This window comes from Pleurodeles waltl, chromosome 3_1, assembly GCF_031143425.1.
Source record: "Pleurodeles waltl isolate 20211129_DDA chromosome 3_1, aPleWal1.hap1.20221129, whole genome shotgun sequence".
NCBI classification, from domain to species: domain Eukaryota; kingdom Metazoa; phylum Chordata; class Amphibia; order Caudata; family Salamandridae; genus Pleurodeles; species Pleurodeles waltl.
In genome coordinates this window covers 1,293,855,123-1,293,877,894 of record NC_090440.1, presented here as the reverse complement: position 1 = coordinate 1,293,877,894, position 22,772 = coordinate 1,293,855,123, and the positions used below count along the sequence as shown (strand labels likewise).

The 22,772-nt window shown below is 42.0% G+C and overlaps 1 protein-coding gene across 2 annotated transcripts in view; it reads right to left on the bottom strand.

The window, feature by feature from the left end:
- Positions 1–22,772, bottom strand: part of GLI2 (GLI family zinc finger 2) — a 1,057,303-nt gene that overhangs the window by 208,775 nt on the left and 825,756 nt on the right. Inside the window, exon 1 of one of the 2 annotated variants that reach the window (XM_069224623.1) lies at positions 22,497–22,772. This exon is cut by the window's right edge and continues 40 nt beyond it. The exons of the other annotated variant lie outside the window; for it this stretch is intronic. The gene's annotated coding sequence lies outside the window, so the exon portion shown is untranslated. The remainder of the gene's footprint in view (positions 1–22,496) is intronic. 2 annotated transcript variants of the gene reach the window in all.

The following is a 22,772-nucleotide window of genomic DNA, read 5'->3' as shown; positions in this document are numbered from 1 at the left end:
CTCTACTGTATGGGCAGAAAAGAGCAAGCTGTGCCAGTCTGGGGGTCTATACATAAGTTCTGGAACCTGTATATTTCTCAGTTTATCACCTTTGGTAATAGGGTTTGATAGGTGGCTGGATTCTTTCTGTGACGTGTCCTAAGATTTTACTCTCTGTTATACCTGACATTGATGGGACATTAAGGGGGTGTCACCACTTGCACCTAAACGTCTAGGCCCTTTGGAGCGCCTTCTGTGATGCATGGGCACACTACGAGTTGTCTTGATTGTGTGATTTACCTATAAGTGGACAGTGCAAGGCCGGCCTTTTTCAGTCACTCGCCGCGCACACATCAAGCTTCCTCCTGGGTGAGCAGAATGAGGGAGTATGTCAATGAGGCCACGTGATGAGATCCACGCCATGCGCAGCGATCTAGGCTCGAACTATGGGGAATTGCACATGCTGATTCCTGAATCATGTAACTCGGTGGTAGACTGAGTGCAGACAGCCGCCTCTTATAGGATTTTGAGATAAGTGAAGGGATTAAACAACTTTGCTCCCAAGGTGCTGGTTAATTTGATGACATCACCCCTCATTATTAAAACGAATCATCCAGGCTTCCTAAAACTTTCTGGGACAGAAGTACATGATTGTGCTAACTGTGGCAGGAGTTGGTTGTGGTGTTAATATCACAATGCTAGGGTTGTTCTTTAAATCTGAATTATTATCGCAACTGCACTCGCCCTCCCTATAGACTAAGCTTTCTGAGGGGGTCACATGCCTTTGAACCTAAAGCTGTTTAATGAGCGATGGCTGGGATGAGTTATTGCTCCATCAGACACGAACTGGTCAACTTGTCGGCGAGGGACAAGAATTTCTCAAGTGAAAAACACACACTAGACCCTGACAGTGGTTGTGTACCCACGCCAGGCCTCACTGTTTAACCTCAGGGACTGTAAGCTACAGGTATTTGAGTGATGTTCCTATCTATTCTAAAGATGGGGAGCTGTACATTTGAAGTACCGATATTTTATTGCTTAGAGGTCTTGGTGAGAGGCAATCCTAATGTGTACAAATAAATAATACTAAGCACCTGGGTCCAGTGTTTGTCTTTGGAGCCCACCACCACTACTGCCAAAAGCGGAGGTTGCAAAAGATACTTGTGTTCTCCAGGACTGGGATTGCAAGCCTCAACTGCAGCTGTGCAGGGGCGTAGCTTCAGGGGGTGTTTGGGGTGTTAAACCCCCATAACCAATGTATTTTCTGATGAATAGTTGGGCACAGGTGCTTTCAGTCGGATACTCTGAGATGTCAGTCGGATTTCAGGAGGAATTTTCACACACACGCACCCACTCACTCTCTGCTTCGAAAGTCCTCAGAAATATTGGATAGTTTGCAAAATACAATGTTTTTTCTCACAGTACTCCTACCAATATGCATTCCTCTTCCCTTCCACTGCCCCGTAGGCCCCTCTCATGCACCCGGTTTGTTGTATAATGTATTTGAACATTATATGCCAGCCTCGTTGTTGGAAAATCTGAAGCTCATATTCCTCCCCCAGTCTTACTGACCAAGTCACGCCCAATCACCCAGACCACTTTTTTCCACTACCGTACACTTCCTCTCTCTTTATTGGGAAAATGACGTTTTTCTCATCGCTGTTTTGTCTCTTTGCTGCTGCTTCTCTACCTTTCTGTTCCTCCATCTTTCTTTCCTTTCTATCGTTCTCGCTCTTGTTCTGGGTCAATAATGGAAATTACGTTCTGGTTCAGAGACATGCAGGCTGGTGACAACCACATACAACCACCGGCACAAATTAAGACCTGGTGACAAAGCATGTATAGTTTGAAACCGATGTTGGACGTTGCATGCATTTTTTGGCTGGGAGTTTTCTGAGGAGGTGGGCGTTTCTGTGATGAGGCACTGGAATAATGGCAGCCGTTTGAGCCCTCTTTTCACCGAAAGCAAATCTAATGTGGCATGCAGGAAATCCTGGCTAAAAACGTTAGTGGCACCCCCAACAGATTTCAGAGTTAGTTGAAAATGAATATTTTACACCAAAGCAGTTAAAAACGGCCTGGAAAGTTTCTCTATAATATCAAATCTCCACAAATATGGAGCCTCAGAGCACCGTAGTTAGAATATATTGTGCACTATGCACTGCATCAGGAGTGGTCATCGAATATAACAAGGGACCGGATACCCTTTTAATTTGAGAAATATCAGCAAATAAGACTGAAAATATTCTTTTCCCCAAGTTTTACTTTTTAGGGAGCGCGGGGTAGGGGGTCGGGTTTTTACATTTGGCAGTCTTTGGGAACTCTTCACCTCTCCACCAGCGGTCAGATCCCCACCAACCTGAATCCATCAGTTGTGGTCATTAACGTCTGGTGATGGTTCTGAGGGCCACATGGAACGTGATTGGTGGTATCCAGACAGACCCTGTTGCCTCCAATATTCCAACACATACAAAGCTGCCATCAGACTTTGCAAGCTTGACATTACACCCATGTGAACAAAGACTTAGAGTGTGTACATCTTGTGTTACTCCCTTCACGTCGGGCGCTTCTGTATCTGGGTAGGCACTGGTTGTGCTGTCCCTGTTCTGAAAAATAGCTCCTGTACATAGTTTGTGCCAGGCAGCAAACTGAGGGTTTCAAATAAATCTGTATCTTCAACTTGTGCAGTGCCTGTTTTGAGTACTAAAGTAATAATATCATTTTATCCTAAAAAAGGTAAATAGCAAAAACATTCTGATCAGTCAGTCGATGGCTCAAGCCTAATGTGCAGTACTAGTCAATGGCATGCATCTGCTCCAACCTGTGGAAAAGTAGCATGAGTCTCACGCAAGTGATTCCACACTATGTCCAGAAAAGCCAGATCAATGTGAGGTTCCCAGAGTATTCACTGATCGTGTGCGATTGTTCACTTTATATTCGATGTCTGTAAGTGTGGACTCGCTGAATATACGAAAACTATGACATGGCTCGTCCTCCCTAGACCTAAGTACAACATCCATGATGTAACGCAAAGTGCAACAGAATTACAAATATCCAACAAAGTACCGGCGAATACCAATAATCAACGGCATATTACCAATTATTGGAAATACTTTCACAAAGTACCAGTCAATATTTTAAAAATTTCCAGACAGTGGGATACAAATGACCAGGCAATGGCATACATCTAATACAAAAACGAAGTGAATGGCATGAATACAATAAATAATTACCCAATGTCATGACCCGACTACAAAGTACCATTTCGAGGAATGCACCTGGCTGAAGGACCAGTAGGCGGAATTGAGCATTACAGCGTGCCAGTGAATGGCCTTCATTTAACACTGAGCATTAGTCAATGCCACACCTATAACGAGGGTCACTGGAATTATGTGTCAAAGAAGGGTCAGATTATGTAACATCTTAGCAAAATGATGTGCCAATAAAAGGCAAATTATGCAATATAATGGGCCTAATCAGTGAGAGCTTTATTTCATTATTTACTTTTAAGTCCTGTTAAGATTGAGCCTAATTATTACGAGTTTAACACCTGAACACAACACTCAGCAACTGCAAGGCCACAAGTTAACCTTCACAAAAGGACTGCCAATGCGAAGAACTATGCCTTGTCAGCTTTTTTAGTTTAGGCTTGGTCTGACTGAGCAAGAAAAACGTTTGGGGTGAAATTTGAAAGCTATGCAGCAAATTATAAAATGTGTGGTAAATATGGTAAATACATAACAATGAGAAAAAAGCCACGGCTGCAGAATCATATACTTCCAGTGGCCCCGGCTATAACTATGCACTTGTAATAGCATGAATTCAATTACATTATCAGTCGGTTGATTTGGACCAAAGTAGCCGTATATGGCATGAATCTAATAAACTTAATTTGCTTTATTTCATAGCAGCATTTTAAACAGAAATATACGGATCATATTATGAAGGTAACAAAGTGTTAGAGCATGACATGAATCTAAAAAAAGCATACCAGTCAACAATATGCCTGTAAAGAAACCAGTCACTGGCATAAACCTCAACTAATGTACCACTTAATTGCATGAAGGTAAAGCACAGTCCATTTCAGTGGCACTAATCGAACAAAGAATCATTAAACGGTATAAACAGAACATGATATACCCTAACAGTAAATACACTGACCTTAAGAAATCAGCTACCAGCATTACTAACACAATATGCTAGTCAGTTGCCTGTAACTTTATCTACCAACCAGTCACAGGCAAGAGATAACAATGATACAGCCAGTTACATGAACTTAAAACAAAGTACCAGCCAATGGCAATGGTATTCTAATTGTAATTGCATTTATATAGCGCTTACTAACCCCACTGAGGAGGTTTTAAAGTGCTTTACCTGGACAGCATGCTGCTTCAGAACCCAAGGTTAGTAGTTGTTCCAGTATTATTTGTTGTAACAAAGAACCAGTCAGAGACACCAACCTAACACAATGTCACATAAATATAGGAAGCTAAAACAGAGATATTCGCAGTGACAATAATATAATAAAAAGCACTTATCAACTTGAATCAGACTAATTGACAGTACATAGGCCTAATCTAATACAAAATATAAATCAATTGCATGAATCTAACTCAAAGAAGCAGTAAAGTCATCAACTTAACACGAAGTACCGAAAAACATCTTCACCTCTAAACAGTTTTTCTCTCAACGTGTGCCCATGGTCTGGAACTCACTCATTTCTTCTCCTTCCACTTCCTCCTCCCTGACCACCTTGAAAAAGCAACTAAAACATGTTCTTCCCAACCTCGAACTGCTGGCTTTCGTGTTCTGCACACCATGTTGATCTTGTGCTATGGTGACCGTTTTGGTTATTTTACTGTTTTTTTATGGGCCTGATTTCCTGGCAATAAACTAGAATGAATTCCTTAATGATTGTAACCCTCTCTAATTTTGTGTACACAAACTACTCTCAACATGGGCCCACAGCGATGTCCGCAGCTCTGGAACTTTATTACTTCAGGATTTTGAACTAATCTTAGGTCTAGTCTAGTGATCAACACGCAACATGGCCATGCACTGGTTTCCAGCCAACAGTTGCCCACTGCTTGGGATTAAGTTACAGCACCAGCTATATTCATTTTTGAAATTATGGCCCTTTGTCACTATTTCATTGTGTCGATTAGCTTCATTTGTGTTTTTCATTGCCTTTTGTTTTCACTTATTTACATTTCTTCTAGGTATGGCCTCTGTTTTAGTTATGCCTTCATGTCCCTGGGCGTTGTGCGTCCTATACAAACATTTCAAAGAAATACAAAATAATAAAGCATGTCGTTAGTTTATGAAAGTATCATAATTGCACACATGTGACAGAGTGTGTGATATGCTTGGCCTTCAGAAAGTATTTTACTACACCAGCCTTCGACATACTAGCTAGAACTACCCAAGCTTCGGGGTCACTTCCAGTCCCCCTGACTGTTCTGGGCCATGCCAATCAGTCGCAAAGGGATCTGTGAAAAGGATGCAGCTTCTGGCAGCAATAAAAATTGAGTCTGGACCGAGATGGAGGTGTACCAGGCCAAAAACAAAGTGGTTATCAGTTCTCTCAGTTTAACGCTGAGATCAAACAATGAGGCTGGCAGCAGTCGATCTTAATAGCAGCCAAAAGAGCATGCGTTTCCCATTTCCAGCTTGAGACACTTCCTCTGTCTCAAAAAAGGAAGGCCAATGCTCAAGAGATGAGGGATCGTCGCCCACAAGGTCTCCATTGAAAGGACTCTACCCCCTGACAATGCTGAATAGTCACAGGCTATTTACAGGCCCTGCGGCTTGCTTGTCACTTGAACTGCTGGACGTGGAGTTTGTGTGAGTCACGCTCGAGGTCCTGAGTGCTCTGCCCCCTTCTTTTTTCAATACTACATGTTCAAAGTCAGAGCTGAAAAAAGTTGTCATCTGGTACAGCACAAAATACTGATGCAATGTGGCAGGACACTAGTGACGCATTTGACCCCTCCGTGGATACAAACAACGACGTTCAGGCTGTAATCCCCACGTAGAGTAGATGTGGCTCTACTCACTCGCACTGCGTGTAATAGGATAACACTTCCCAACTTTGAATAATTCACACAAACTGGTGCTTCAGATCCATCACTGGGGTTGCCCAGAGACCTCCTCTCCGGTGTTTGCGTCTCAGACCACATTTGTGTTGCGGTATTGCGGCAGGACAGGCAATGAGATGTCTCGGTACTGAAAACGCGCAGCCCACGGAACGTTCGTGAGTGTTTTTCTACACCTTTTTTTGGCAGTAGGAAAATGTGTTGCTTTAGCTGTGTGTGTGTAACACGTAATGGCCTTGTCTCCCAGGAAGGCGGGTTTACCTATGGCCATAGAAGTACGGTTGCTGCGGCCATGCTGTTGATGTTAGGATCACACAGAAAAAATATTTAAACGGCAAATCCCAAGCCAACAGTCCCTGTTTGTACAGCCAACAGAAGTGAACATCTTAGAGAAGACATCAATGCAGTGGATTTGCTACCTCATTTAACTGACAAGCTTCCATCACCAGTGTGTGTGAACATGCATCGGTAATAAAGACACCTAAGTTGCCGAAAGAAAAAAGCTCACCTTTACTTTTCTGCTAGTCTAATTTTAAACAGACATTCTGGTATTCAGATCCTCTGAAATTGTCTGAAGGAACTTCAAAAATCTCTGATTACTGAGTTATTCTGTGCCATGTTTCTAATTATAGTATTTCCTGTAGAAGCCATTTTTTATGGTGTTTCCGGTAGAAGCCATTTTTTTAAGGTAGCACTTCCTGTGTGACATATAAAAAAAGGTTCACTCTTAAAAAGCGTGCCTCATCTTAGCTCTAATGTATGTCGCAAGCCCTGGAAGCCTTGTGCAGTTTTCTAGCTGCATTATTAGCACAATTGAAATCACACCTTGACATATGAGGTGGGACGTGATATAATTAGAACTTACAAAGATGAGAGCATTTTCTCTCAAAGGGTAAAATATAAGAAGCAATCGCGAAGCTGTCTGGGATAGAAGGAGCCAGGGGCTGAGAGCTCTTGCAATATATTTCTTACTGTTCCTTATAAACTGTTTGTTTGGTCTAAATGGAAAGTATATATCGAATGTCCCTTTTACACTTTAATCTTTCTGGTCTTCGTTGGTCTGAAATCCCATAGTGAAACAAATGGTGTACGGTGATACAAGTAACAACAGATTAATACACGAAACCGAGCTCAGTGGCATTAACTGCAGCTGCCTCTCCTGACCTGTGAAGATTCAAACCATTGATTTAGGTGTCCTAGGTAGCATAGTACCAGAAAATTGTGTTTTATCTGTTGTGGTACCAAAATATTGTGAAGTATAGTTGAGTATAAATTTACTATTCTTACCTCCCCATAAATGTACCTTGACAGTATATACCTTTTCGGGTATGTAGGGGTGGTGCTGGCAATAGTAAACCTATACTTACCTTCACAATATTTTGGTACTCGATATTTTAGCTGCGACTTTTTTCAAGCATAATATGTTTGTGCCCGAAATTTTGACAGTCACATTTAATGTGTATTAATCGAGTGCTACTCCTCAGAGATGTATCTACAAAAAACACGAGGTGGGTGTCAATTTTTTTCTGCCTGAAAAGTGAGGGAATTTTTTAAAGCACAAATTGATTGTCACCAAGGATTGGTCTAAAAACTAATTCAATTACCCCTGAAATATATCTGCCTGTCATGAAAGTGCACTGTGAAAAGATTGCAGAGCAGCAAGAATATCGCCATGCTGAAATGAACTAATAGCTGAAAGAATTTTGAGGAAAGATGTATTCCTGGAAGCATCCAGGGACAACTTTGATTGAAGGGAACCTCCAACTTAAAAATAAAAAATAACCCCTCCCATAAAAACCCACCTTCAGACTGTTTTGAGATCCAGGCGGGATAAATACCTTGGTAGCAGCTGAGTGCTGGAGAAAAACGGGCAGGTCTAATAAACCACATCAGGGCTTCCAATGAAGGCTTAAGTTACACAGTTTTCCCGTTAGTTGCTATGTCTTATTCCAGGCTGGGATGTGGCTTACTTATGCATTTCTGTAACTAAGATGTGCTAACTCATAGAAAAGCATTGGCAAAAAGCCAATAAGCCTAGCGCTAGTAAGACAGAATTTTTTTAAAAATGCGCAATAGACATGCAAAAGTAACAAAATGTAAGACTACTACTGTCTAAAGAAACAAGTTTGTAAAAAAATAAAAACAAGTAAAAAATGTACTACTCTAAGAATACATTTAAAACATATGAAAAGATTTCAGAGCCTGGCCTACCAGTCCTGGCACTGAAGTGGACTAGTTGTAGACCTTCACATGTGCAGGAGCTAAATGCTGTCAGTCACACTCGAAAGAGCTGATGGCCGAAGTGAGATGACGCTCTGGCCCATGTTGTAGGCTGCGGAAGGGGAAGCAAAATGTAAATGTCCCTTGAGCAGGTCAGTAGAATACAAGAGTTGGCCAAAAACACCTCTATGTTTGCAAATATATATTTATTTTGTATTCAGACTTTTTTTTAAAACATCAGACTATGATGAAAGCTAAAGCTGTCTCTAGGCCTGACATCAAAACAAGTTTTGCGAATCAGAACTTTTTTTTCAAAGTATGCATGTTCCATAATTCTTGAGTAATCCACATCTAAACCTGTAGTACTGCATGACTACTCAGAGAAACTGCTGTGTAATTCACATCGAAAAAATGGGGGCAAGCACACATAGAACAAAACTTTGTAAATCGGGCAATGAGTTATCAGCAGCGGTACTTTGCTACCTTTGCTTATGTGTTTTTGCGAGGCAAGCCAGGAAGAAGCAAACAAATTCCAGAGGTGAGTCACAGGAGAAACTTTCTCTGTACATTTCCACTTGCAATACTGCATTTATAAGGGTCAATGCAGAACTACGGGTGCAAAATGCAGATAAAACAAGCAGGCCTCAATGAATTACTCACTTCAAACCTCCGAGGTGTAGATAAAGAGGATACTTGAAGCATAAGAGGATGCAGGTGAGTTTAATGGTGAAAACACTCCTGCCACAGGTCCAGCAACTTGCCCAGCTACAGGTGCCAGGACCCAGAACTCTCCTTCAAACATTCAAAGAGATGGAACTCCCCTGAGGTTCTGTTTGTCTCATAACTCACAAGTTTCCCCTCTCTTATAGGTACAATCAGGCGAGACATGCTCGCATAAAATGCCACAATTTACATATCACCCAAAAGAATTGTATCCTCATTTTATCAACCTCATAAGGGTGAAGGCAGAGTTGGGTTTGCTGAGTGACTCCATAATCCAGGGTGTCGTTTTACAAGGACTCTATAGTTTACATTTGTATGAAATTGACCCCAGTGCTGTAGCCCCCAAGTGCTGTATATTGTTGCAAGCAGGGACTTGCTTTGCTAGTCTATGGTTAATCTGTGCCCTATGTCATGAGTACTAGGTGTTGCGTGTGAGGACCTGGCAGGTCTTCGGTTTTTGTCTATGTGAAATAGGAACTGTGCACAGACACTCGTACTGAAGAGGAGCATATGGCTGAGGGGTTAGGCACTTTAGAAGGGAGCGGCTCACTCTATTGCTAAGGAGTACCAGGGGACTGAACTCCAAAGGCAAACATGTGACTTCTCCCCTCTCTCCATTTTGTTCTTGCACCGAGTCCACACTTGGCGAGCTGCAAGGGGGCTTGTTTGTAAGACAGTCGTGAGTACCAGATGTACTCAAGCAAGAGTTCATGGGGGATTCAGGCTGGGTAGGCCTAGTGCGCTTAACGAAGTGTGTGTGTGCGTGGGGGTGAGTAAGGGGGGGAGGGATGTGGCCAGCCGGCGAAAGGAGGCAGTGTCTTCACTTTTAAAAGCAAGCTGAGTGCTCACTACTGACACTGAAAAAGTAAGGGAAAAAGCATGTTATATTCCTTGGCATGGTAGCTTTATTTTTCCAACTGCAAAAAACACAAGACAGACAGACAGGAGCAGTTTCATGTGCTTGGCCTGGAGTTCAAATGAGTGAAAAATAACATTCCCCTGGCGGCTTCAGTCTGATGATTTCAACTTTTTTTTTCTTGGGAGGCGGGGGTGGTGGGAGAACCATCTAACACAGGTCTTTAAATAAGGGAAGCAAATCGGTCAGTGATGCCTGTGCAATTCCTTGCGTGAATCCTTAAAACAGAAAAGGCCCTTCTAGTATGCACAAGCATCGAGGCACTTGTCTACATGCAGGTTGCGGGACCCCAACAGTGATGAGTGATAACTGAGGAGCCCCAAACGCACTCACAAATATGTATAGATACTAAGATAGTAGCTGTAGATCATGACTGAAAAACAATATTTTCATGCCTCTGCACTAGTACCGACTCTACACCTGAAGGTCTGTATTTGCTGTGACCAGGAGGGTGCAGCTTATTTTCACAGTTATATGGACCTGATACTAGATACTGCTATGGCCAAAGAGTCAAGGAAATAAGCAGCATTGTTCAGGTATATGCAGGAAATAAACGATATGAGTCAAAAATGTTCTTTGGTCACAAAAAAGGATTGGCAAAGCCTTTTGGCTTTGTCAATGCATATTTTGTTTTAGCATGTTTTTTGTAAAACCTGATTGATGAAGAAGTTGCTTGCACTTCAGTAATGTATGTGTAACTGGCTAAAAGCAAAACCATTTTAAGGTCTCAAAATGCGCGCATTGCCAATGTAATACCGGGCACTGAAAGGAACTACTTTATGTAGGGGTGTTCTCCATATGAAAAAGCAGAATTGCTGTCACACAGTGATGTTAGGAAAGGGCTGAAGTTGGCTCCCCTTGCCCCCTCATGCTGTATAGAATACAGCAGGGAAGTAAAAACTGAACGACACAACAGCAGGCCAATGGATGAAGAAGGCTGGTTGTAAATATACTTTTTATAAAACCAAAAGATCTTGACTAATGCCAGGCCTGAAAATAAAGTCTAATTGGGCCAATAATACCAATTAGGGTTTTCATACAGCGCTTGCTCCTACATTTGTTGAGTTTTATAGCACAGGAAATAAAAGGTGCGGGTAAGTCAACTCAATATTATTCTATTTATAAGCCTTTCAGAGATGTAGAGGTGACTAAGCCCTGGCAGATTCCAACATGTGATCTGCAGATAATAAGGTTCACTTGCAAGTTGAATAAATAGCTCGAGCTGACCCAGTAGCAGGAAACTGTTCTGTCTCTCCATACAAGCTATGGATATAACAGGACACAGCAAAGCCCCTACAAATGGAGTCTATTGGCAAGCGCAGGAAGTTGGACTTTCTACTAGAATCCAACACGATTAGGATGCTGAAAAGTCAGTGAAACTGGACTATGTAAAAGAACACAACAAGAGTCCCTAAACCCTGAAGTTGCTGAAAAGGCTAACAGGACGCAACTCTGGGATGGATAGAAAGACTACTTAAGGGCTGTTGGATAGACTGTCTCACTTGACTTAGTGATGGAACACAGCCCTAGTCCTTGCACAAAAGGCAGCTTGAAAAACTGTGAATCTGTACTTACTAACAGAACGAAGACCAGCACCAACACCATGAGGATGCTGGGTAGACCCAATTAACATTATGATTTGATTGTAAAGTGTGCTGCCTTGGGCAACCTAAGCAGAAGGTTAGACCTGCCTAAGTTATCTGAAGATTTATGAACCAATGTTCTAGTTCACTGCCCTTAGGTTGCAGACTCCAGGAAAAGGGCAGAGGACAATGTTTTGTATTTTATCATTCATTCTTTTTACATAAAGTGTAATACCAGTTTTTGCCTATTTCTAAATACTCACACTTTTGGCCAAAGAAGGAAAAGATAACCACCAAGTCCCATGTTAATCTGTGGAAAGATTCCAACTTGTTCAAGTGGGGTTAGTTCTTCTGGTTTTCACAGATGATACCCTTGGGTAGCGATGTAACACCAGTATTTATAGAGCATGTGCTTTTGTGCGGGGGTCGCGCCAATGCATAGCGGGCCCCCAGGACAGGTGCAGGCCGGATCGGACCAGCCCGGGTTAAGGCTCAAAGTTAGGCGCTGCGTAAATTTTGAAAGTCGCACTCACCCCACATGGCGAGCCAATTGGTCGATGGTTGGGGCTTCTGGGGCAGTCGGCAGGGGTAGCCAGGCAGGGTTGAAAGGTCCCCCAAGTCCCGATCATAGTCACCTTGTTTCTTGAACTGGCTGCCCCTGATGACCCACCAGAAGGTGGGCACATTGATGGTTGTCAGGGGCAGCCAAGTCAAGAAACAAGCTGACTATGATCGTGACTTGCGGTCCCTTTTAACCCTGCCTGGCTGCCCCTGCTGACTGCCACAGGCACCCCCACCATTCCACACAAAAGGGGCTCGGACGACTGCTACCACGAATGTCCTTAGACCCCCCATGGTACTCCATTTCATGGCCCTGTGGATTTGGGGGGATTGAGACTGCACCAGGGGACCAAGTAATAGCCTGGTCGCCCAGGACCATCCCCATTGGGTGCCAAGGGAATCTCTTCTTAGGGTTAGCTCTGGCTGGTTTGTTTTGAGGGACAGTTTCATGCTGGTCCACACCCCCTCTATCTTGAGGGGGGCAGGTGAATTTCACCTTGTGAAGTGTAACTCGTTTGGGGGAACACAGCCCCCAGTCTACAGTCGATGCCACAGGTGCATGGGGTGTGGTCAACCATGACTCTTTTTAATAATTGAAATTGTGAAGGAAATGTGCCTCATTAAATGACTTGAGATGCATATTGTAATTAAGTATTGTAAATAAGGATGCAAAAAAGAAAATACTGAAAAATGTGATAATGTTCTTCTTTATGTCGTGTTTATGTGGTTGTAAATAAATACAGCCTGAGATTTGTAATATTATCTATCGCAGGAAGGCTTTCCAGTCTGCTTTGTCGCCTGGAAGGGTGGGGGGAGGAGGGACAGAAAATAAGTACAATCCTTGAGTGGAGGGATGACAGATTGGGAACCAGTGTGAATTAGTTGCTATTACGTGGAGGTCTCGGTACGGCCCTCCATTTGTGCTTGTGGGCTCTCCACGGTTCAAAGGTGCACTTTCTGACATTAAGTGGTACCATCCAAGATGCAAAGATGCACTTTCTGGGCATTAAGTGGTAGCACCCAGGATGCAAAGATGCACTTTCTGGGCATTAAGTGGTACCACCTCTACCTGGGCTACTGAGTGTGCTCTAATAGATGATTTTAGGAGGCGCAAGGACTAGCTGCACCAGACACAATAAGCATGGCTTTTACCCGAGGCGTGGACACACAGGATATGCTGTTACATTCATGTGAGGAGCTGCCCACGCAGGACACCCTTTCACGAGAAGGGTTTCAGGAGGAGGCATTAATAGGTGGTAAAAGGCATCAGGGTGCTGCTGGGAGCGACACGTTGCTAATTTGTTGGCCTCTACCTACATACCGGATCAAACCCTAAAACTCCTATTTTAAGAACAAGTTACTAATTAATACCTCCTGTCCACTGTATTTATGCATAAGGCATGGGCATAAAAAATGCAGAACGTTTCCTTTCAAAGGCCTCTTAAAAAAAACAATTAAAGAGCCTGTTTCTGATCCTAACTGTAAATTCCCACTACACTCTTAAAACTGCGAGGTTGTGAGGTCGAAGCCCTGCACCACACCATCATCTTTCACAAGTAACAAGGGCGCAGCAGGGGATTCTTATAATTAGTTTTCCCTGTGCAGGTTTAACTGGAAGTCTACCCGAGGCCTCTGGTAACTTGCTCACATGCCACACCAGCGACTTTTTACAAGACCCTAAAAACCGTACCTGCCGGCCTGAAGTGCTAGTGGTGCTGAGAAGCCCCAAGTCATTGGAAAACGACACTGAAAGCTCACAAAGACATGTACAGTGACTGCACACGGAACAAAAGACTCTTCTAACCTCTGTAAAATCCAAATCAGTTTACAAGAGGGATCTCAAAGAAACTGGAGTGGTTTTGTGCTCAGCATGAGGCCTATACAAAATAAGATAATGTGACGGGAAGGGGACGCCGGCCTTTCAAAACTCCCTTCCCTACAACAATGGCTCTACCACTGCCCTCCCCTTTTTGCATTTTTCTTCCAGAGATTAGCATGCAATTCATGCTTAGAGGAAGGAAGGAACTGCTTTAAGAAATAATACACATTCCATTCACGGTGGTAAGTTAAAATGGTCTCTTGGATTTTTGGACACTGGACTATAAATGTCCAGCAGAAAAAAACATTTGAAATTCCGCTTATTCAATATCACCTATTGAAACAAATAGGCACAATTAGGCTGTAACACAAGGTTTCAGGATAAAACAAAAAGCACTTAAAATTTTTGCAACTCTTTTTTTTAGTTATTTTTTTTTTAAAAAAACAGTGTGGTACTCAAATATTCAATCCAAACAATTGTTTAATCATAATATTGTGGTCAAAATATTGTTAATGTAAAAATATTTTTGGACTCAATTTAGAAGGGAAGTATATAATTATTGATTTTATATTTCTAAATATAATTAATATTTAAATTATGGTATACTAAAATAGCGTTATACAAATTAACTTTTTAGGTATTATGTTATTTGGTTATGTTTTAGTAATACGTATATAGAAATGTATTTTGCATTTTAAGTTTATATTTTTTGTGTTATTAAACAATATTGTTGTCTATGTACTTACTATTGAATTAGATTATTAATTCTGAAGCATATTTCATAGATTAACCTAGTAATTCGTAATATTTTATTTTTTCTACTTTGTAGATTATGGGATTTACTATTGTGTTGGGTGGGCAGTATTTCTTTATTTTAACTATATATTAATTAATATGAAACTAATAACTATTCAATCATTTAATTGAGGTGTCTATTATCTTATTTATTAATCAAAAATGCAGTGTAAAATTATTTAAATAAATATTGACTTTCATTTATTTATAGAAAACGAGTCCTTTTTTTAAGGGGATGGGTGGGTACTTTATTTTAACTATGAAGCTTTATTTACATACAAACACAAAATCTAAGCATTTCCCCCAATGTTTGAAGGCATTGTGTTAGAATAGTAAACATGACACCCCCAAATACATGTGCTTCGCCATCTGTTTATAGGACTGGAGAAGAATAGTAAATTCTCCAACCCCCCCTCCCAATCCACCCCAAGTATTAGTTCCCCAATTTGTGTTGAACTGGGTTTAAAATTTCAATTCTCACTCTTCCTCCTCCCACCACAAACATATTAACTTGCTGCAATGTTTGTGAAACTGGCATGCAAACAATAAATCTGACCCCCTTACGCAAATATGTGCACTTTCCCTAATATTTGTTGGGTTGGAGTTAGAATATTAAATGTGTCACCCACGTCCCCACAAACAGAATATGCACTTTTGGCAATGTAGTGGTACTATAGCTAGAATAGTAAATCTGATAACCACAAATATATGATTTTTGCCCAATGTTAGAGAGACTGGAATTAGATTACTTAACTCGCCATTCGCCGTCCCCTACATATGCACCTCTGCAATGTTTGTGGGGTGGGCACAAAATAGTAACCCCCCCTCGAAACCTGAGCTTTTTCCTCAAAGTTTGGGGCAGTGGAGTTAGTCAACAAAATCTGATACTACAACTATATGTGTTTTTCCAACTTTTTATGCGACTACAGTTTGAATAGTACACTCCCCCACCATAAAGGCATGTTACCAATTTCTCTTGGGAAGGAGTTACAGTAGCAATTCTTCCTTATCGTCCTACTCCTCTCCCAATTGTACATACTTTCTTTTTAGTTTGAGATGGGTGTTAAATAGTAAATCTGACCACCACTGAAATATAAACACTTTCCTATGCATCAGCAGCTAAGGATCTAGAATAGTAACTCTGCCCCCCCCCAAAAAAAATTGTTTTCACTTTTCCGAATGTTTGTTGGATTAGAGTTAGAACAGCAAATGTAAAATGTTCTACCACTAATATTTGTTGAACTAGAGTCTGAATAGCTAATCATACCATGTCCAAATATATGAACTTTCCATGTTTGTTCAACTGGAGGTGGATTAGTAAAGCTGACACTCCCCAAATATATGCATTTGTCCTAATGTTAGAGGGATTGAAGTTAGAATAGTAAATGTGACTATCTCTAAATAAATATGATTTCCCCAAATGTTGTGGGATTGGAGCCAACATGGTGTATATATAATAAAACACAGATTATAGAAGTTAAAAGACAATATTTGTGTGTGTGGAGGGGAGTAACATTACCATGTTGGCTCCAGTCCCACAACATTTTGGGAAAGCAAATGTATTTAGAGATAGTCAAGTGTACTATTCTAACTTCAATCCCTTTAGTATTAGGACAAATGCACATATGTGGGGGGTGTCAGCTTTACTAACCTAACTCCAGTTCACCAAAAATAATACATATACCCTTTCAGGCTTAGAGTGTTGAATAAATTATGTAATACCGGAAGCAAGGAACTATGGGGAATTATCTCTAATATAAAGGAGCTGCTCTCCGCCTAAATTTAGGAACCACCAAGAGTTTCTTGCTTCCTGATTTGCATATATATATATATATATATATGTGTGTGTGTGTGTGTGTGTGTGTGTGTGTCTGTGTGTAACTTTGAGAAATACCTATTGTTGTTGCAATAGTGATTTATATTAATATTTAACTTATTTTTGTGAGACTTTGAAGAAATGTATAGTTTTGCCTGTGCTTTGTTAAAGAAATCTATATTTTGTTAAGTCTACTTTAATTTAAAAAATACTGCATTTTGTGCTACACATTTTGATAGTCAATCTTTTCTCATTACTTTGCTTTTAATCACCGTGTTGGGGTTGTTGATGTTTTGTATTTACCAATGTAGGTACTGAAGGTCAACACTGTGGCCTATCAATTTGACACAATATTTTTGCATCTCTGCATTTTTCTAGTCGATATTTTGCCATAAAGCCCTAACATCCACATTTCAGCATATTCTTATTGAACCAACAAAGGTCTGTTCTGGCTAGCGAGCAGGAAGTTTATGTAGCAGTACATGTGCATTCACTGTTCAGCCCTCTTCGAATCGGTCGGCAGTGTAGGGTGGTCAATAACTAGCAAAACCAGAGCACAAGAATTTACAACTGAGAGAAATAAACGTACAAGCTTTGAAATATGGTCAGGACCAGTGGAGCATTAGTTTTGGGTATTTAATGTGAAGCCAGTTAGGTGTTGCTAGTTCATCGTTAAATGAGACCCTCATTGCCACCTCGCCCAGAGACACTTTATAACTTGGAGGGTATGAAAAACAAACAGATTTGCCCAAACTTTCCACTAAAAGAAGGTCAGAGAAGCCTGGCAGGGGTGCAAAAGGATCCACATGCTCGCTTTTACTTCGAGCGTCCAGTCTTTTGTTTATGTCAGCATGACAAGTCCCTTTTCTGTGTTTCTTTTCGTTTTTCTCGTAGTGCGAGGGGGCGTGTATTCCTATCGAGTGAGCGCAGATTTAACGTATTCCCGCCGGGGCAGAGGCGATTCACTTCTTTGACAGGTTCCATAGACTTGAAATGCGGTCTGGTTTCTATGGGTGAAGCCAGCCGTGAGAAATCCCCCTTTTTACCTTGCAAAAAAGGCGTCTTCTCCAAATGAATTCTTTGGGAAATCCTGCTGAAGGGACGGCAATGAGAAACCCCTTAGCACCATCCCTCCCTCCTTCTACAGGCGTTACTAGGGTGCAGAATGCAGAAATAGTACATTTCCCGCGCTCATAGCAGGCAGACACCCTTGTCTAGAGGCCCTCCTATGGAAACTTTGTCAGAGGAAGAGTGATGAAATCGTGGTTTTAAAACTTGTATTTGCCTTTCACTCACTCTTAACATTGCTTAGTCTTCATCTTCTGTTACTCACAACCTGTGCGTTTATTTTTGACTGACTTTCACTACTCTCCGCTGTTATGGATCATATTTATAGTCTGTCACTGTACTTGAGTATTTTTGTAAGTTGAACATTAATGTACAGACTTTAACCCTTTCCAGGGTGTAGCATTGCTACAACTATACTACTAAACAATATTAGTGTACGCCAAACATCAGAGCCGCGATTACCCCGATGCCGAGGGTGTTTCAGCTCTCCGCATCCATTCCATAGGTGTTTCGGCTCCTGTGCTCTCATAAGGGATTTACACCTCAATTCATCCAATCATAAAAAGGTAAACAATAAAAAAGTATTTGGGTGAGAGCCCATCTTATTATGGTGGCGACTCCTTTCCCACCACCAACTTCACGAAACTATTCATCAAACGCGCTTCAAAGTATGGGCATCTATAGGCTTGAACCTCAACCCAGAAAATTCCAAAATTCTGTTTTGGACAGTTTAGTTTACACACAAATTACCGACGCGGATGGGAATGAGGGAAAGAATGTTACCATGTTGATGGTTTCTGGCTGACTGATTAGAGCTGTCACCCTGCTTCATTTGATGAGGGCGATCTTCAGGCATTCCTGTTTATTTAGTCATCAGCACTAGGTATGCTGTGACTTGTAGTTTCTCTTTTGCCATTTATAACGAGGTGCCTACAAGTGCCTGCATGCCTAGCGCTGTTGTCTGAAAGAACAGGCCCCACTTAAGATCACCTTGTTGGCACGGGCTGGTTAGTTGTGGGAAGCACTTATACACAGCGAGTTTTATCCTACAAACTTGTCCACAGACTAAGTATGCAGATCTGTTGTTGGGTCACTGCATGAAAGTAAATATAATGGGGGCTTAAGGTTGGACAGCAATTGTAGACGTAACGAACTTGTCCATACTTTCGTGTAGAACTCTAGTCTACATTAGAATTCAATAAAGTGGGACTGTTCGTAGTAAACTCTATAGATTTAAAAAACAGCTTCTGCGTGCTCGGTAACAGTATTAGATGTATTTCCCCTGAGAAGCAAGACGTCCGCCTTATTTTCTTCTTGTTGAACATATTCCCTTAATAAACAAAGCATGCTGTTTTTGAGAGAAATTGTAGGATATATCATAAACACATGATTTTTTTCAACAAAAACTACCGCCACCCCATCTGAATTTCCCCTTGGTAAAACTCTTTCTTCTACATTTATCACTTGAAAGAGTGACTTTGTCAATGGCCTGCAAGAAGTTATAAAAGATGAAAGCTACAAAAGGTCATACTCCAGGTCATTGGAGTTTTGTGATTTTGCAGCCTCAAAGTTTCCTGCATAATAAAATATTTCCAATATCTGCCACATAATCTGCAAATATTAACAAAAGATTTGTTTTCTAGCTCAAAAAGATCAAAAGTTACTGAAAAGCAGCAACACGTGTTGCTGCACAGCAGATGATCCTCCACAAAGGTTAAGTGGTCACCTTTCAGTTGGCTATTGATGTGCTTGGGTTTTAAACTCATACTAATGAGGTGAAACCTTTGCCCATACAGTGCTAACATAAGTAAAAAATAACAAAATAATGAAGTAATGCCATCAGAAGATGTGGCCCTCCTTTCGGCATACTTTCAGAGGACCTGGGTATATTAGTGCAACATGGTCAATCCTGCACAATTAAGCCAGAAGGTAAAATATTTTTCTCCTCTCTAGTTTATGTTCCAGGATCTGATTTGTCAAGCTAGCCCATTCTTGTAAATTGCCTGGGCAACTATATCTGAAATATTAATATTGGATAGTCTTAATATAGATCAAACGAAAGATTGAATGTTAGGCACCCCTTCGGTTTTGGACGAAAAGTACATGACCCATCTTATTAACGCTTTGTGAAGCTGTGCAGAAGAGCTACTCTTTGCTTTGTAAGGGATGTGAGCACTACTACACAGAGTGTATCAAGCCCATGTTTTCATATGGTATTTCCTGTGATGACACAAAGCTCACTGTTGGATGAATTCAATACAACTTTCTTCTCAGTCCTCAGAACTTCGAGCCTAAAAACATAGATGCAAAACGTTTTAGATGTCCTGACAGCTCATCCTTCAGTTTGACCTAATGTCACCAGTTTTTTTTTAAATTTTAATATGCATAGAGTAGGCGTAGGCTCCACCTTAAGGAGTATTCTCTCTTCATGTTGTTTGCCATTCTCCTACCCTTAGCCAGCTCTCCCCCAGGCGTGATGAAAATTATTTTGTAGGTGACATAACTAGGTGAATACCTCTAATCTTGGCAGAATGGGCATAGCCTATTTATTTACTGGCCAGATGTGCTGGGGAATCTAAACCTTTACAGCAGCAGGCGTCTAGAAGAGATCTTCCAAGAGGGAGAGGATGGGGCACGGTGCACAGAGAATGCCCGAAAACAGGCTGCAACTTGTTGCAGGGCTCATCATTAATAGCTGATATGTTCATTTGTCTGTGGAACACAATTTATCGACTTCAAAAGGATGAAGAACTTAGTCGGCGAAGCCAGGCGTGTGTGTGTGTTATGTGGTGCTTTGGCCGGGCACTCTGCCCACCTGATTTCTTTGTTAGCATATCACGTATATCGGTGACTTCGAAAAGTCTTTTTGCAGAGGCAGAATAAAAGTGCTTACGGAGAGAGCGCTTAGGTCTTGGTATCATCACTTGTACTATCTACAGCAGCCAAGTGGTGGGGCGGTGGCCTGGTGGTCTGTCTGCAGCAGGAGGAAGGGTCTGTCAAAGCAAGTCCAAGGCACCCCAATATTCACCATATATGCGCGAAAGATAGGTCATGCTGACAAATGCCTTTCAGGGGTGCAAAATGACATAAGACCCACAGGATAAAGAGCGTGCGTCCACAACACAGTGTCTCTGCATACGAGTAGACTTCAAGCATGCGCGTGTCTAAGTATGTGCAAGTGTGAATGTAAGCAATGTCTGTAGACCAGTCTGACAAAAGAGCACAGTACAGCAGGTCTAGAACCTTTTTAACGAACAATTTCCCAGAGGTGTAGAACCAAAGCTTCGTCGAATAAAAAAGGCCCTCTTCGGATGGGGCTCAGATCTACAAAAACACTGACACTCCAAAACAAGGCTTTCTGAAAACAATGAAGGAAAGTGTTCATCGTGAGCGCTTAGAAATGGTGTTTGGCGGAATAAGCGCTAAGCAAACAACGGGACTTTTTCACAAAGATTTCTTCTAAACAAATTAGGCATGCCAGCTTCTCTCCAGCCGCTTTGGGCGGGAGTCAAAAAGATCCCTTGGGGAAATGTGCAGTTGCACGGAACAGCTTTGAGGTTCACTTGGCATAGCATAAACTGTGTTTGCCCACATGCGTCCGAATGATTCTCTAAGCATCTTCAGGTTTGCTTCAGTGCAAAACCTTGTAAATTTAGCGTAAAACAGTTGGTGTAACACTGCAATGCTTCTAGTAGCTCCTCTTACCTCCATAGCAAATCTCAGTGAATTAGGGGGCATCTCTGCAGTGTCAACCACCACCATCATTGTTTTAGCAAAAGATCCGCCTGTATTTATTCTGGAGGCAGGTGGGTTACGGAACCACTCCACAGCAGGCCACGTTAAGCATCCGTTACACAGATTAACAAAGTCAGTTATCTGTGTGTGAGTGAATCAGGCTGAAAATACAGTTAGCATCAACATGATAAAGTTGAACACTATGGGTTAGAATTAAGGGGCCGTTCGTTAAGTAATGAGGTGAAGTAAAAACGATATTCAGAGTCGCCAATTATAGGCTTAACAATCAGGATTTTAAGATGGGCAGCTGTGGGTGTAGTCCGGCCTTTCGATGCATCCTGTGGTGAATATGTTGTGTCTCAGAAACCCAGGAGAAGTCTGACCACCAACTCTGCCACTTAATAGCCAGATGCCTTATTTATAGCGCCTGTTCTTACACTTTGCTTATTCGTTGCGCTGCAAGCAACAGGTTTTAATATCACTTAGTTAAATGTTGCTCAATATATTGATCTCACACAAAATAAGGGTTGGCTTACCTTGTAGACGTTCGAACTTGTGGTTTACACATTTCACAGCAACTCGCTAGCCTTTTAAAATCGACTTATTTCCGCAATGTTTGACCTCAGACAATTCACGTCATCTCAGCCCTGTTCGCTCTCGAGCTAGGAGCGCCTAGTTAACTAAACTCAGTATCAACACTCCACAAAATTGCCATTTTTACCGAAGTAAGCATTTTATATCAAGCAGCACAAACTGAATTCGCTTCTGCCGTGGCAACATATTGTTATGTTTTTATTAAACAACCTGACGCTCAAGGATGAATGACAGGTTCTTCCCACCACCCTCACGTGTCGTATTGTGACACTACTGTCGTGACACACTGAGGTACGCTGCACGTGAAATAAAAGAGAGGCAATGCCATGTGGGAAACAATCACAACAAACCCCAAGAGAGTGCTTTTAAAGAGCGACCAATGCCGCAGTCTTGCGACTCGTAACGTTTGTATCACAAGAGTGTCGGTACTTACCTCAAGCGAACCGTTTATGTGGTGAGTTACTCTACCCTGCCATGGTTAGAACTTGTGCTCTTAGGGTTGCACACATACATCTGCGTTGTCACTGGGGCGTTAGTCAACCAAGCTACCACATCACACGTGCACAGGCGCGGAGGTGCGCGGCGTGCCTACCTGGCAGCTTTCCGAGCTCCCTCTCCAGAGCCTCAAGGGTTGGGGTCCAGTCCCGGGGCCATGCCGTGAGTGGCTCTTCTTGGGGACACCGCCATGGTCGGCGCCCGGGTGCCGCGAACTTTAAATCCGAAGGGACGAGGTGAACGTGCAGCTCCCGCGGAGGAACTTTCCGAAAGTTCTGCGAGAGCCGGGCCCTTCTCGCCGCCCCTGCGCCAGGGAGGACTCGCAGCGACCCCACAGAAGCCGGGAGGAAGCAGCCCGCCAGCGGCCCCAGCT